Source organism: Strix uralensis, chromosome 1, assembly GCF_047716275.1.
Source record: "Strix uralensis isolate ZFMK-TIS-50842 chromosome 1, bStrUra1, whole genome shotgun sequence".
Taxonomy (NCBI): Eukaryota; Metazoa; Chordata; class Aves; order Strigiformes; family Strigidae; genus Strix; species Strix uralensis.
The window spans coordinates 165,503,532-165,520,407 of record NC_133972.1 but is presented as its reverse complement, the minus strand read 5'-3'; the positions used below and the strand labels follow the sequence as shown (position 1 = coordinate 165,520,407).

The 16,876-nt window shown below is 39.6% G+C and overlaps 1 long non-coding RNA gene across 5 annotated transcripts in view; it reads left to right on the top strand.

Annotated features, from left to right (window-relative positions):
- The window catches only part of LOC141951568 (uncharacterized), a 105,202-nt gene that overhangs the window by 31,146 nt on the left and 57,180 nt on the right, over window positions 1-16,876 (top strand). Inside the window, exon 7 of one of the 5 annotated variants that reach the window (XR_012631389.1) lies at window positions 937-1,335. The exons of the other annotated variants lie outside the window; for them this stretch is intronic. This is a non-coding gene — a long non-coding RNA (uncharacterized LOC141951568). Of the gene's footprint in view, window positions 1-936; window positions 1,336-16,876 lie in introns of those variants that run through there. 5 annotated transcript variants of the gene reach the window in all.

Genomic DNA, 16,876 nt, shown 5'->3' with positions numbered 1-16,876 from the left:
GAAAATTAGCCCTCTGGATAAACCTACTAGTGTTTTTTTTAGTTCATTTATTTCTTGGATGTTTTCAAGCAATTCTTTGCATGGTTGCACCTTCTCTCAGGGCTTCCCCTTACAATGCTCCCATCATTTTCCCACTGATCCCACATTTGACTATCAACTGCAGAAGAATAGCCTGATTTTTATACCACTTGCAGGGGTCTTCAGACCAATACAAAATTATGCCTCTAACTGTGTCTTGGACCTAATCTTTCAGTCTTGTTTCCTTCTCCAATAGTTGCTATCAGCTCTATCTGCTCACTTCAAGAAAGTTCTTGCTGTCTAGTTGAATGGTTCACATCAGTCACAGCTGCAGGGATGTAATTGTCCTTGCCATCTTGTTTGACTTTGAATGCTTCATTTGGAATAGGGAAAATCTACTAAGATTGCATTTGGACCTCATGCAGATATTTAATGATTCCCATGATCCTGGTCCTCTCAGTAGTACTCCTCTTCCCATTCACACATTTATATTTTCTTCCTTCTGAAGTGTTCCTCACTTCTTATTTTCAGATGAAGTCTCAATCATCTTTGTTTTAGCTGCTCTTCTGACAAATCTCAGTTCAGGAGAGGGGTCCTGACTCATGCATTTAGGATAAATCTGTCTCAGAGCTGATAACAGGTAACACATGAAGCAGCTAAACTAGTTTTGACAACTGAGCTAGTTCAGAGCACCTGTCCCCTAAAAGACAGTGTGCCATGAGGAAGTGCCATGGGCTAACCCAAGGTGAGTAACTCCATTGAGCAAACCACCTCAGTCCTCTAAAATATTCCCCCAAATGTCTGAGATTTCTCATTCTGTTTTGTATTATTTTCCCATGTTCCCTGATGTACAAGGTCAAGGTGCTGACACTGGATGTTGATGCCTGTGATGACTTTTCTCTGGGTTGTTCCTTACAGGTGGGGAAGAGGAGGATTTATGTGGGCAAGGAAAAAGAAGAAGATTGGTCATGAGAGGATATCTGTAAAAATCTAGTTGTTAATTTGGAAAACAAAAAAACCCCACAAACAACAAAAATCCACAAAGAACCTTTGGAAACCTGAAGTAGGAGGTGTTAAGATGAAGCAATATTGACTGATTGCAAGTTTTCAATCTGTAGAAATACATTCATACTCCATTTGTCATTTCTGAACTGGAATTTCCCTCTGGCTGGTCCTGTCTGGCCTACAGTGGTTTAGAACCATTGCAGAAGCCCTTCCTTGATCCTCCTGAGCTCACATTTCACTTTTTCTTTCCTTCTAACAAATCATGTCTCTTCCAGAATAAAATATGGCCTTTTTCCTGCTGTCCTGTTACAATCCTCTTATCACCTCCTGTGTGCTCTTTGATGTTGAAGTCTGCATTTGCTGTACTGCATCATGTCATTCACAAGTCAATGGTAGATATTTGCACATGGCAACTTGACACTCCTTTGAGCAAGATGCTACTCTTGGAGTAAAATTCCAAGCCAGAGCAAGTGTTAAGAGATATATGTTAAACAGGGGTGGAAAAAATGGCTACTCTGTGTTATGTTTTCATAAAAAAAATTTTTTTCAAATTGTCTTCAGTGTTGGTAACATGAGAGGGTACTAGCTTCAGTGCGTGTGGATTACTGGATTAATTCCTGTTGCACACGAGATCACAGCAAAACTGAAAACTTTTTGGTGTACAGTAACAAGTAGTTTCCTTATCCGAAAAAGCACCTCCTCTAGAAAATGGCATGACACAGGAAACCTGTATCAGAACTGAGCAGTGTCCCTGTTGTTTCGTTTTAGCAGTGAAATACATGGAAATGAAGATGCTGAAGGTTCAAATGAGCCTCAGAAGTGCAAATTTTCTCACCCAAGAAGGAGGAAACCAGTTTAAGATAATGAGACTGGAATAAAAATATTTCTTTTTTTTTTTTTTTTGTTCTTTTTGGCCCTTTTTTTCTTTTGAATTTTTCAAATGAAGAAATTTATTTTTAAATGGGTACTTAAATTCTCACCTAATCACACAGAGATGGCACTTTAGAAAGAATGATTTAAGTAGCAGGAGGCTGAGGAAAGGACTCTGGGTGTCATCACCACGCTATGGTCAGACCGTTGTGGTGTCCAGGGCCAGGATCAGATTTACAGGAACAGAGGAGCCCTATCACTGCTGTTTGAACATGGAGCCATTCTACCTCTTTGCTTCTTGATTTTCTCATACTCCTGGAGAAGATGGCACTTACTGTCTGGCTTTCAGCAGTTCCCAAAGCATGCTCTGGGCCTCTTCTCACCTTGAGAGTATTTACTGTCTAGTGAGAGAAGAAGTTGTAGGGTGATATAAAACCCTGGATAACCAAATATAAAGAAGCAAATAATATTTCAGACTTCTGTTATAGGTTGCTCAGAACTGGAACTGTGGCCTGTTATTCACAGCCCTGAGCACAGGATATTAAAGATGAGCTACTTTTGAATGTTTTTGCAGTTGAGTTGGGTAAAATGAGCAAACTCTGAGTCCTGAGTTACTTTGGATGAGGGTTTTTTTGTTGTGGTTGGTTTTGGTTTTTTTTAGGGAGAGAGAAGCATGCTCTTTTTAAATGGAAAGAAAATTTGCCTTTCTGCCTGAGGGTGTCAGCAGATATTTGGAATTCTCCTGGAAAAAAAAGAGGTGATGAATCTATCTTAAAAACAATCTGCACTTTCTACAGTCTTCTGAAGGAAAGAAATTTTATGCACTAACAATTGTTTATCACCTTCTTTAAAATATTTGGCTGGCAGATCTAAAGGAACATAAGGTTTCCTGAAGGCTTGTACCACCTTGACCTGCATTTTCTGTCTACCAGTGGTCCCCACTTGACTTAAAATCCTTGCACAGTAACTTTACTTATGGCTTGTGCATGGTTTTTGCCATCAGTGGTAGTCTTCAGTAGCCCAAGCTGTATTTGAAATCTGAACTGTGTGGATTATCAGTCTTTGGGTGCCTTTGGCCTTGGAAAGTTTCTGTCCTGAAAGATGATGTGATGGCAGTGGCTGGACAGATCAGGGGCTGAGCTTTTCAGGCTGACTGAGCTTGCACCAGGGATTTGGAATATGTCCTTCTGATCTTACCATCTTTTCTTGATGAAAACTGCTCCTGGTGACAGCTGGTGTATGGCTGTTGCTTCTTGACCAGTATGTAGCATTTATGAACTCTGTGACGACTATGGGACTTCTGACTCCGTTGTTAAAGTAAAAAGGCCAGCATGTACCCTTGTTTCCCATGTGGTATGAATGATGACTCTGATTTCAAGACTGATATTCCCACACCAAAACACAACTGAGAGCAAAGGCTTTCGTTTCCAAAGGAGGTAGTAGTCCCAGCTGTATCTCTGTGAGGAGCTGCTGGATGCACTCCCTTACTCAGGTAGAAATACCTTACACTGGAGGTGGTGTTGCTCAAACAGCTGCTTGGGTCTCCCCATCCTGCCGGTAGGCAGCACACTGACAGAACAGCAGAAGAGTGTGAGCCACTGTCACTCACTGGAACCACTGGGACCACTGCTATAAGCAGGGAGTCTTGCCTTTCTCCCAGGCTTGAACTGCAAGCACTTCGTGTTGATCCTCACCTCTCGGCTTTGCATGAGAGTGAGTGAGCTGCCACTTTCCCTGGGCAGATGGGTTTTGAACACAATCATCCTCTTTGTTCCTCTCATTTCTACCTGCACACACTGGCAGAAGGAGAAGTACTGACGTTAACTGATATATATGTCCATGTAGTTTTCCCTGTATTTATTTCATATTCTGAATAGGATGTTACTATTAGTTTAGATTTTTGTTGAGGATGCTTGCTGTATAGCTTACAGTATTTAGTAATGAACAGTTAGATACACACAGCATTTTGTCCCTCTTGTTGATCCATTGTTAACTTTCAAATCTGTGTTGATTCTTTACAGATATCATCCAAACAACTAAAAATTTTATCTGCATCCTGAAGCCATTTCAGTTAGATGTGCCTTGAAAACCTAGGAAGAAATATTGTCAAAAATTCTAATTTCACTGCAATTTCTGTAGAAAATCTGAAATACCTTGTGTGCATATATTCTGATTCACAGCACTTAACACTGTGAGAAATTGAGCTTCCTGAATCTCATAATAGATTTTTTCCCACTGTTGTGCTTTCATTTATTTTGTAATGGCAGTAACTGACCCATTTTTATATGAGTATAATTTATATCATTTTCATCTGAAATTTTCTATATTCCCAACCGTACTTAATATCCTTCTTCTAAACTAATATGCTTATTTCTCTCCCACAAAGCATTACATTCTTCCCCAGAAATGTGGTATTTAACTACATACAGGAATAATTTCCACTTACATCAAGGTTCAAATTGATTTGTTATGTTAAAGTCACAGTGTCTGATACTGTATATTTATTCTAGAGATGGCTATCTTAAATTCATGTAAAATTTTTCATAAGATGCTCTTTCTCATCTTCTTTCCAGTCAAATGCATAAGGAAAATGGAAAGTGCATTAGGTATACGGTCATAGTTTATTTTTCATGTTCAATTACTGGGATTGGTTTCCAGAACGTAGCTTGGCTGCTTCCAGAAATAGTTCTTTAAAATCAGACTGGAGTCCCAAATCCCAAACTGAAATCTGAGAGATGCTAAATGAAATGAGATCAAAAAGAGGTTTTCACATACCTCTGTGAATCTAGCCCATTGCATATTTTCCCCAATGTTTCTATATTCTATTATATTAAATATATATAGGTTTTGCTCTTTGCTAGACATTTTAATTCACTGTGAAGAAATTCAGCTGTATATTAAAGATAATTTCCCCTCTCCTTCTTCCCTGAAAAACATTCATTTGGTGATAGCAGGGTAAATTTCTATTCTGAACCTATATTGAGCTGTTGAGCTCCTCTCTAAATAATTGTAAACAGAGTCACATATTTAAATGTGAAGGCCCTCAGACAGAAAATCCTACACATCATTTTTATTGTACTGCAGCTGCTGCACTACAGCATAGCACATTATGGTGCCAGTCTGGGCTTTCTGGTGGTGTGCACTCTTGATGTAGAAAACCAGGAAGAACAAAAATATTAAAGAATCCTAGACAGCAATTGCTGGGTGGGGTTGGTGATCTTTGTCATCCTTAGCCACTTGTGTCTCCTGCTGCTCAGTCATTCCCAGTCTTTCCCAGTCAGCTGTTCTTCTTGAAAGAAGTACCTGTGGGGAATACCAGTATGGAGATGCAGCTGTACCAGTAAAATGGAGGGACACCAAAGTTCGAGGAGATCTTTTGGAGTGTGCCAACAGGGCAATGAAGGCAGGACCTTGTACAAAATGGAATGCTTTACTGTGTTAAAAAACACTCTAGGTGAATCATTATCAGCTTTAAAGGTTGGGAGCATCTTTGTTGTAATTCCTGTATCTGTGAATATAGCATTATTTTAACAATGAGCATATATTTGGTATTAGTCAGGTTCTGCAACTTTCCATAACAACAAGCAGGAAAAGCTGACAGGCTTGTCACAGCAGGTGAAATAATTTGTCTCCTTAGTTCATAGGGACAGAAGAGTGGCTTGTATTTGTCCATCACTATTGGGGCATCTAATGTACAGCAATTCCATCAGAGGATCTTGGAGGCAGGAGAGAAAGTCAACATGTGAAGCATGAAACATAAATAGCAGAATGTGCAGTAAATGTTCCTCGGTGTTGCTAAGCAATATTCCAGGCGTGGGCAAGAGCAATGCTGTCCTGGGAGTGCTCCAAGTTGCCAGCCCTTAATGGAATATTCTTCTGCCCAAGATGCCCAGAACATGAAATACATTTGAGAACTAGGGGAAGTGCAATGGCAAGCTCATTAGGAAACTACTGAGGAGAAATAACAGCTTTTGAAATGCACATCCATTAACAAAACGTGAATAAGCTTGAAAGGCCCTGGTGGAGTCATTTCTAAAGGCACCAGTGAAGTTTATTGTCTCGTTTCTTAGCTTAGAAATGTCTCTGTGTCTGCTGTCCTTCAGACAATTTCCTATTTAATTCCAAAACATGGCACAGAAAACACTGCATCTGGTGGCCTGGGCCTTGAAAATATGGAGCAAGATCCCCCAGTGCTCGGAAATCCCAGAAGAAGCTGCAGGCAGGAGGAACTCCATGATGTTCTTGACACAGCTCTTTCAGCATTTATTTGCTATCTTCTGGATGAAGATCTGTTATAAAAAATTAAACACCTTGCTAGCCATGGGAATAGAGGGAATTTGGAGGAGCATGCTCTGATGAAAGAGCACCTGTATGAAGGGTATTCATTAGGAACCTTCTCAAAGTGAATGTGAAAAAGGCTGTTCATTGTTTTCCATGGCCAGTTCACACTGTAAAATCCACTGACGGGTTTTAAAAATGTGGAGGCAACTTGTATTTCTGGTCTCTTCAGTCCAGATTAATGTCCTGGCCATATCCCAGCTGCATGTAACAACAGGATAGGACTGTCCCTTCCCTTGCTTCCCTCAGTGCAGTGGTGTTTTAGCCCTGGATAACAGCCAAACACCCACCCAGCTGCTCACTCCCCCATTCAAACTGACAAGAGAAATTAGGATAAAAAAGCTCATGGATCAAGATGAAGACAAGGAGATCACTTGCCAGTTACCATTGCAGGCAAACCAGACTCAACTTGAGGAAAATCAATTTATTGCTAATTAAAATAAAAAACAAATAAATACTGATTTGAGTAATAGGAAACAAAAAGATAAACATTAAAACAACCCCTTTCTTCCCCCTTTTCTCACACCCAACTTCACCCCTTCACTCCCGACTCCTCTCCCCACAAGGGGCACAGGGGGTGGCAGTTGTCAATCCATCACAGCCCCTCTCCCTCCTCACCCGTCTCCCTGCTGCAGCACGTGCTGGGAATCAAGTGCCTGGGGGCCCACCTGAACCCACAGTTCTTGCTGAAGAAGATGAGCAACAAGTTCATCTTTTCTGTGAAATAGCTCAGAGTCCATGGAATAATCACATACCTTCTTTTCTTCATAATCAGGAAATTCCCAACTTTTTTCTTCCTCCTTCAGTGAGAAACCTTTTTATTAGGAAGTTTAAACCTGCAAAGGAATTTATCACCCAAAAGGTTAAACAGGCAGAAAGGGATTTGCTTCTGGCTATCAGCAAAAATTTATGTACAAACTGGTCATTCCCATTAAATTTTATCATTTAACTAATTGTACAGGAACAGAGTAACATCAGTGACTTCCTCAGTCTCATTTGTTAGCATGTTTCCTCTATTGAAAGGGCTTTTCTTCCACAAAGAAAAGATATTTTCAGGAGGTTGCAGATAGGTGGATATCTGGGTACTAGATAAAACAGCAAATCCCAGTCCTGAATGCTCCCCTAAGTACCAGTCTCTTACTTCAGTTATAATTTGACTTCAGCATGAGAATACTGATGCACATCAATTCAGTAGGACTGTGCACATTCAGATTTTTGTTTCCATTGTCAGTCTGACAGGTAAAAAAAAAAAGCCCAAGACGGTGTTTTAAGCTTGTGTACTGTACAGAAACCAATAATTAAGAAAAAAAAAAAGAAAAGTATGCAGTGAAAGGGAGGCTGGAATTTAGTCCTATCTACCAGGAACTGTATACACATTTTACATTAGTTACAGGTTTAAAAAAAAATGAAAAAAGAAACAATTCCCCACATAAACACAGACTAGGACCCCAGGATTTCCTTTATTATAACAAAATTGTCTAAACATTACCCTGTTGACCAAAGCTTCTAGCTAGGCTTTCTCTTTCTTGTTCAATAAATCCTGCAGTCATCACTGGATGAGGATGTGGTTTAATCAGGATGGTCAGGTACTCTCCAGCAACAACCTATTCACCTGATATTTTACTCACATATTCTCAGGGAACATAGGTTTGACTCCCCTAAGGTTGAAAAGAGGTCTTATTAATGCTTGGGTTTCCCGTTTTCCCAGCAGAATATGCTAAGCCCTAGGCTAGCCTTGGCTCTATGGTAGAAGGAGGCATTTCTCAGAAGCGCAGATAAAACTCAGGAGAGGAAACCAAACTCAGGAAATGCTCCCCTTGAGTAGCTCAGGAGTTGGATCCACAGAGGGGTGTCATGGCCCTGAGCACACCAAGGTGCTCATCAACCTCTTCCCCTCTGCCCAGAGGTTTGGCTGCTGGTCCTCAAGGCCAGCTCTGACATAATAAGCTTGGATCAGGCTGCAGGGTAAAGGGCGTCCCCACCCTCCTTCAGGATCTCCAGCTCTGTAGTTTGGATCCTGTTCTGAGGGGCAAGTGCCTAAAATTAAAGTGTTACAGTATCTAGCCCAGAGGAATCTCAGCCAGGGTTTCTATGTGACAACTGTCATGAAGTATCTGCTGCTGAGAATTTAACGTTTTCTTGTTGATTTTAAGAATAGTCAGATGAGATTCTTCAGTATGACTGTAACTCTATTAGACTTGCATTTGTTTCTCTGAAATATAGGATTATTTCATAAGTGGAAGTACTCAAAGAATTCTTGGGGAAATTTAAGGGAATTTTTCATAAATTGGAAACTATGACCTAAAAGCTGTCTAAGCTAGATGGAGTTGCACAATATCCAAGGAAATGAATTTATGTCCACAGACTTCTACATACTCATTTAAAAAAAAAAAAAAATCTATCTATCTATCTATCTATCTATCTATCTATCTATCTATCTATCTATCTTACCTGCTAAGTTTTCTTGTATGCTTTTGGCCCTGTACTAGATATTTACCTCTTTAAATATAAAATGGGACCACATGCTTTTCTTCTCCAGAGAGAACAGGAACCAAATCTGTGCCTCCACCAGGCTATGGAAATATCTAAGGCTTGTGATGTCTCTTGACAGTTGATCCTCAGTAATGGATTCAGCAGAGTTCAGTTTGTGTCGTGCTTTCTTTTGTGAGGAATAAACCAGACCACTACAAGGCTAGAAAGCATAAGTCATAGCTTATTTTCTGTTTGGGGTGTCCTCACCTTTTACTCCCTCTTACATTCAGGAGTCAGGACTCTGCCGTACAAAAATCACACTAGGTCTAGAATCTAGATACTAAGCGTGGGTAAAGGACATAAACATAAGGTAAAGGACAGTTTGGTTCCCAGATCAGCTTGAGCCCTTTGTAGTTATTTTTATTACAGATAGCACAAAGTATAGACTTTGCTGATTTTTAAAGTGCCAAGGTCATTTGGGTGAGATCTTTTAAGTGTGGAATGGTTCATTGATCTCATATTTATTCTGAGTCTGTGGTTACCTCTGCTTGTCTTTCTATTTATTCTCTCTCATTATATAATCTAAGAATATGACAAAGCAGACTAACTCTCTTGTGCTGGCACAAGCTCCCTTTTTCCAGTTCAGGCTGTCAAAAGCTATTCTATTCATTTGACTTGTTGCCACAGTTGCCTCGATTTAGCTTCTATTCTCTTCATGTTGACCCATATTCTTTGATCCATAGATGTTCATGTGATCCCTATAGCAGGAGGTTAAGTGGTTGTATTTTGTTCTCCTCAAAAGGAAAAAAAAAAGGAAAGAGGGGGGGTGAAGTTTCACAATGGTGACCAAATTTAGCTTAATTTTTAGATGGCTAAATTCCTATGGTGTGGAACAAAATTTGGCTACTGAGGTGTGATCTCTCAAAGCTCCTGGTGTTTATACAAATGCAGTTCAGCTCTGAATTCTAAGCAGGTATAGCCAATCCTGCTTCTCTGCATGAGCTCTGTAGCAATTTTTTCCTTCTTCTCTACCTCCTACAGATGATTTATCACAGATATTAAACTATCCCCAGCCCCGACAAAATACTTCACTTTTCTGCTAAGAAGCAGATGCTTGCCAGCTCACATTTGTTATATAGTAATGACATTCTGTAGCGAACTGAAAATGACATTCTGCAAAATTGGAGTTTTTTGTTTTCCATCCTCATTTTCTCTTTCAGTAAAAATGATCATGGAGAAACTCTACTCTGTTTTGCCATCATGCTGTCCCATGAATGACAGCTGTGTTGGATTTATTCATCAAGGCATGGAGAATGTAGTAATAAAAGTGCCAGTCAGCCTGTTTTCTCACTCAGCAGAACATATGGTAAAAGGTGGATTTTTAGGTCTCGAACATTGGTGTAAATCAGGACTTCTGTTGACAGGGGACTATTGAAACCCAGATCAGAATTAGGCCTTTGCAAAAGGGAACAGTTCTTACAAAGCTGAATGTTATGACAGTTCACATGGTCATTCTGACCTGGGCAATGACAGAAGTCATCTTCTGCTCCAAAACCTGAAGGGCCACTGTGCTTTTTGAAGGCTTTGGGCTCTTGGCTTGAAAAAAACCTCAGCACACAGGTGCTGGGGTCTACAGCTATGTTTATAAGTAATTTGGCACAATGGAAGTTGATCGGTAAGTTGTGATTTATATTGAATCTTTACCATTTCTGTTACAAGTAGTTTGAAGAAATGTCTATGAGTTTAAGTCTAGTTGCTTGGACCAGATGTCATCACTGCACATGCGGTGTGAAACTTTCTGAAGGGAAACCAGCCCACAAAACTTTGCTTCCTTGGTCATAGGCTTCTCTACAAATGTCCTTGCTGCTTCCTGCAGATGGCAGAGTCTTGTCAGAGCAGGTCAGCATCCCTGTCACCATCACTCACAGAGAAAAGATGTGGTGCAATACTCCTGTGGTTTGCAAGTGACACTCCAGTAGTTGTTGCCCTCTCTACCTCTCCACTTTGACTTTTGATAACATGCACTACAAGATGCCATTTGGAAGTAATGGAAAATTTAATCCTGTGTCTGCAGCAACAAAACACACTCATTAATGAATGATTAATAAAAAGAGATCCACTTGCCTGGGGCCTCACAGTCTCTGAGAAGGAGGATAGGCGGAATGGCTCCCTGGGAGTCCTTGCCATCACAGCTGCTTTGCCCATGATCAGTCTGATTCTCTGGTCAGGGAGGTGATCGTGGGGGGACTGCACTATCCTCTGGATGTGGGGTGGCAAACAGTGGATGCAAAAGTTTTAGCAGAGGAGAGGCATCATCTAAGGCTCTCTGCTGTGAGCTGCTCCAAGCTTCTAATCTTCATGAAATGTTCTGAACCCACTACCATGGCTGAAAGTCTGGCTATATCACCTTGCGGTACCTCACAGCTCCTGACTCCTACCAGACATTAGCTAGTTAGTGGGATAGTCACATCCACTTCAGGCCAAGTGGTCATGGAGGGGTGTGGGGTCATCCTCCTGCCCTTCACCTTCATGCAGTGCATAGCACTGACTAATCATGCAGCATTTTAGTTTCTCTGGGTTCCTGAGCTGTGAGGGCACTGCTGACAGGCTTCATATTCCCATCTGGTGTCCTGTTGATAGTGGCTATAGAAGTATAAACAGCAAGAGTCACAATCCACTGAAGGGTTGTACAGACTTTATGTCCTTCATCTTCAAGTCAAAAATCAAAACTGAACAGTAAAGATCTGGAATGCATTTAGGGGCACAATTAAATCTACTCTCAATATCTCCAAGAACTGAGAAAGACATTCAGAACTAAGTAAGAAAGAAGAGTGCAATTGTTATTTTGTATTGTGTATAAGGCTTTCAGAATAACACAGTCACAGGGATTAGCTTCCCCATACTCAGATGAATTTCAACCATGGTGTTTATTTTCAGCCTTCCCTGGCAGAAGAAGGCAGTGTTTTCCCTGTGAAGCCATTTGGTTTAAATCCAAATGACAGCATTTCTTAGAACAAAGCACAAAACTGTTTACTTTCTTGAGGCCACACAGGCCATACTCATTTCTACAGTATCTTCTTGACAATCAAGCAATATCTAATCAAACTCTTTAGTGAGGACTGGAACAAAATTAAAGTAAGCAAACTTGTTACTTTCCCACAGACATAGTTTGGAAAAAAAAAAAAAAAGGCAGTTCCTGATTATTTTGTTTTATTCTCACCTGCTGTGAAATGTCTCACAAAACCCTTAAAACCTAAAAAAGTCTGATGTCTCTGTACTTATGGGAAGAGTTAATGAGACATTCCCTGCCAACCAAGATGTCCAGGACAACAGCTAGTGCCAAGATTAAAGAGAATATTTGTATGTAAGAATATAAATATGTATAAATAGGTGTATCCTTAACTAGTGCACATCAAAGAAAGTCAGAGAGCAAAAAGATGGAGGTAACTCCTCTGTGCTCTCTGACATACTGCTATAATATGGCTGAATTGCAGCAGTCATATTGTAGTCAGTAAATGGTACAATTTCAGTGGTTTTGTTTCAGTTCATCTGGACATCCTCAAAATCACCAGGAGCCTCACTGAGTTAGGTGTTGTACAACACATAGCAAAGTGCCTTGCCTCACCTTGGTTGTATTTAAACACAAAAGCTCAGGTTTTCAGGGTCTGGAGAAGCAAATTCTCCTGTGATTGATGCTGGAGAAGTGAGGAGGAAAACTGAGAAGAGGGCAGGTCTCCCATGTGGCTGTCATGTTCTTTATTCCTCAATTACAGTAGCATTGAACTTCAGTTCCCTTCTTGTTAGACAAAGTTACCTCTATCTTCTGCTGGAGTTAACCACAACATACCATACCATACTAAAGAACAAACTATTTTATTAACTTACTTCATAAAAAGTATTTGTTCCTGGAAAGATAAAATTAATGATGGTGACTGCTGCAGGGGAAAACGGCTCAATTCATGTGGTTTATTTCAAATCAGGATCAAAGCTGTTTATACATATATTAATGACATGTAATTAAGAGGCAGTCAGTCAACTGTACATTCAGGATCAGTATTAGCCCAGTATAAAACCCAGTACTAGACAGTTGCAAAATGTTTAAAGACTAAACTAAACACCCTTCAATAAATAGTCAAAGGGCTACTTTTGGCAGTGCTGAAGCAGGATCTGCCCGCAGATATGTTAACCTCATTTCTCTCTCCACTGCTACACATTTTCATACTGTTTTGCTATATCACACTGACATTGTGTGAAGATTCACTGATGTGAGGTTTGTACTTGTGATAATGAGGCAAAGTGGTACAATACAACAAACCCAGAGTCAATTTTCTCAAAGCCTAAAACCCTTCCTCAATTTTAGTATTGTACACAGGCTTCCTAGTCAAGGGATATATATCTCCAACTCATTTCATGATTAGTTAGTAATTATATATCGAAGTGACAAATATTATGTGCCTTCTATTTGTGAATTTTGCAGATGAATAGATAGTTGCTGCAGAAGAGAATACAGTAAATAAAATACACAGTGTCAGCTGTTATACATTGTGGAGCCTTGTGAGTGCTCGGGGGAGAAAGGATTATGAATGTGGAAAAAGAAACATTGTTTTTTTCAGTCCTGACTTTCTCTTTCATTTTGAATTTAGCATGAACATGATGTCAGAAATTTGCTTATTCTTATGGATTTGAGAAATCAGAAGCTAAGAATAGCACAAGATTTATAGATAAATTATCTGGTCCTTCTTGTTTCTCCTCATGCTCCACATCCACATATTCCCCTCTGACAATAGAAAAGAAAACCCCCAAATCATAGAATAATAACAGATTCCTGTCCCCAGCAGACAACAGTCTCAGAAGCAGCAGAGAATTCCACAGGTTTTCCAAAATAATTTCCAGTGCACAAAAAACATATTAAAATGTGTATACTTAATACTGCAGTATTCTGGACTGCAGAGGAAAAAGTAATGGAAACCAGGTACCTCTGATATTTGTCATATTGCCAAGGAATAACTGTTATTTGGTAAGAACAAAGATGATAAATATTGTTGTTTTCATGAGGAATCTCAATTGCACCAGGACACAAAAATACTGGCAAAACTAGTGATTGCATTCAAAATGCAAACCATAAAAGACTCAGAGGCACTCATTCTACCAAGTATAACAATGAAAATACAGACAAAAATACAATATTTTTGAATTTAGCCAAGGGTCATTAGGAACTAAATTAGTTTCTGAGGGAAATGTTAGAAAACATTATTCTGTCTGCAGCTCATTCTACAAATTTACGTATTTACATGTGTGAACGAGCAGCTTTGCAGAGAACACTTCATTTCTTACGTACAGACACACTTTCATGCTTGATCACAGTGATGTTAAGTTACTACAGACCTTTGCTGGACACATCTCTGAAAGATATGCTGAAAAGACTGTCCCTGGACTATTCAATTTTTCCCACAATGGTTTTATTGTTGTTAGATTTTGTACCACTGTCCCTGGAGAAATGTTCTGGAAGGGAGAACTTAATGAGTATGAAACAGATAGCTGCTATAGACAGTGACTACTGTTATAAGATCTGTAACTCTTGGGCAATTTATGATCTTTCCTGGTGGCCAAAAGATAGGAACAACCACAGGTAGAAAATTGAACTAGACAATTTTACCTTTAATCCTTCTGACTTTGTAAAGGAAAAAGTGAGAGTTTAAAAAAATGCCTTTTCTTTGTTCATTTTCTTCTGTCATTGGTAAAAAATAGGTTTTGTCAGCAAAAGAATGACACCATTTAGGAAGGCAGTGGAGAAACAAAGAAATACAAAGGTTGACAAGATAAAAGTATTAGAGAAAAAATTATAAGTGGAGACATGGAGGGAGCTGAATTTATTACAGTGAAGATTCAGGAAGGATGTGATCATAATTTATATATAGCTTCAGAGTAACAATAAATATAAAGGAGATAATTCTCAGATGATAATAAGAAGCAATGGCCTGAAACTATGAACGGAAAACATTAAAATAAACATTAAGAGATATTTCTTAATGAGAAAGATAATCAAGGGGAGTGGTTGAAACAGCATCCTTATGGATAATCTCACCTGTGTAAAGTGAGATCTTGTCCTTTACAATCTTCTCATAGATTTGAAATACCAGACTGATATGAAATTGATTGATATTGAATTAAGTCCAAGAGTCTAGCATTTCCACTTGTCTTGAGAGCAGTAATGAATGACTTCCTTTCTAGAAGGGGCCTCAGATCACTGAGGCTTATTATAAATTCCCTGATTTTCTGATGAGAAGTAACAAAAATCTAAATGTTGTAGATCAAGTTCCTGATACAGGGAAATTCATCAAGCGGGTCATGTAATATTTGTTATAATTTGCACTTCTTTTTGCCCCTGAGTGGGACTTTTTCCAAGGCTCATAGACAGCATGCCAGTTCCCAGCTTCCAGGACCCATTGGTGTCTAAGGAACTGTCAAAAGGACATGAAAATAGTGAAAAAATTCCCTTGTTCTGTGTCAAAATCCATTAAAATTGTTCATATCACACAATGCACTGTTTCTTCAAATGCTTAATCCTGCACCAAGAAAACAAGTATGAGCACCATCTTATTGATACCAAAACAGTACCTGAAAATACCTGAGTCAGAAGAGTGGGAGATACAAAGATGCTGAGGCAGAGAGGAAGGTAGTGATTAGCATCAGGTGGGAGAAAGCACTTTCCAATGGATACAGTGGCATTACAACATTCAAAGCACCTTGTCACTGAAGTTTGTGAGAAAGAGTAATTATAGGCTCTTAGATAGGATAAAATGAAATCTTTGACAGAATATTTTGGGTCTTGAAAACCACCTTCACTCCCTAGGTGCTTTGTACCAGGCTCTGGGTGGATACGCTGGGCTGGGCTTGGAAGAGTTGGACTAGATGATCTTCAAGGTCCTTTCCAACCTAGTTGATTCTGTGATTCTGTGAGTCCATGAGAAATTTTTCAAAGCAGAAAAAATGAGACAATACTTTGTCACCTTCAGGAATACCCTCTGCCTCATGTATCGCAACAGCAATGCCATATATAATATTTGGTATTGCTTTGAACTCCAAAAGTGTATGCTTCCTCTAAGCCTTCCCTGGGAATGTGTCTTTCCTCACTGAAGCTGTTAAGAAGTATAAAGAAGTGAGAACTATCTCCAGCACTGATTTACTCATCGTGGCTTCACCAAGGAAGAACAAAATCACAGGGCTGTTTTATATGCAGGCTTTATTCCAGTGTTGGTACTTTATGTGAACGCCAGGAGATCTTTCTGGGATCCTTGCTATTTGGTAGAACTAAAAGATGGAAGAGACCTCTATATTTCTCTGTTTTTCAGTGAATTTAGAGTATTCTTTGTTATCCTCATAAACTTTAGCCTGTGCAAGTGTTAAAATATATGTTCAGTGATATCAGAATAGGAAAACTACTATGAATCCATTTTGAAAGGAACATTTAGATTTCTGAATGATGAGTACCTCGACTTTTCACATTGCTTTCACTCCCCACAGATCTCAATCACAGAGCATTTCCTAAGGTGGGGTTAAGGCTCTCTTCCCTAGGAGGGAAGCTGAGTTTCAAAAATCATAAAACCCCTCACAAAAGATTAATTTTTGCCCATTGTTGAAGCTTAATCATAGTCTTCTTCCCTCTCCTCCTTTGCACATCCCGGGGCTACAGTGAGCTCTGATAACCTCTGCACATGGTGCTGGCACATGGTGCTGCCTGCAGCCCAAAGCTATCGGCACATGCAGACAATGCAGAAGACCAGGTTTTCCAAAGGAAACCATAATTTTGCCCAGGCACACAACGACAGGTTGAAAACTTCCATCTATTATTAACCATAGGTACCAATAATAACATACCTGTGACTAATAACCTAACCTGCAGGCACAGGAATCAGAACTAGATCTGCTGTTATCACTTGCAGGTCAGACATGAATCTGCATTATCAGACATGTTTTAGACCCATTCAGGCCCTTGGTACCACATGCTCTTAAGGATTTGATTTTTATCTGTACAAGCTAAGTCATAGACATGCTGCACAGTGAAGATGACCAAGAGACAGGCCCAGATGTGCACTCTTGCCAGCTAGGGTATGGGGAGTAGCTGTTATACTACTGCTTCAGACATATTAAAAAAAAAAACAGAGCTGATAAA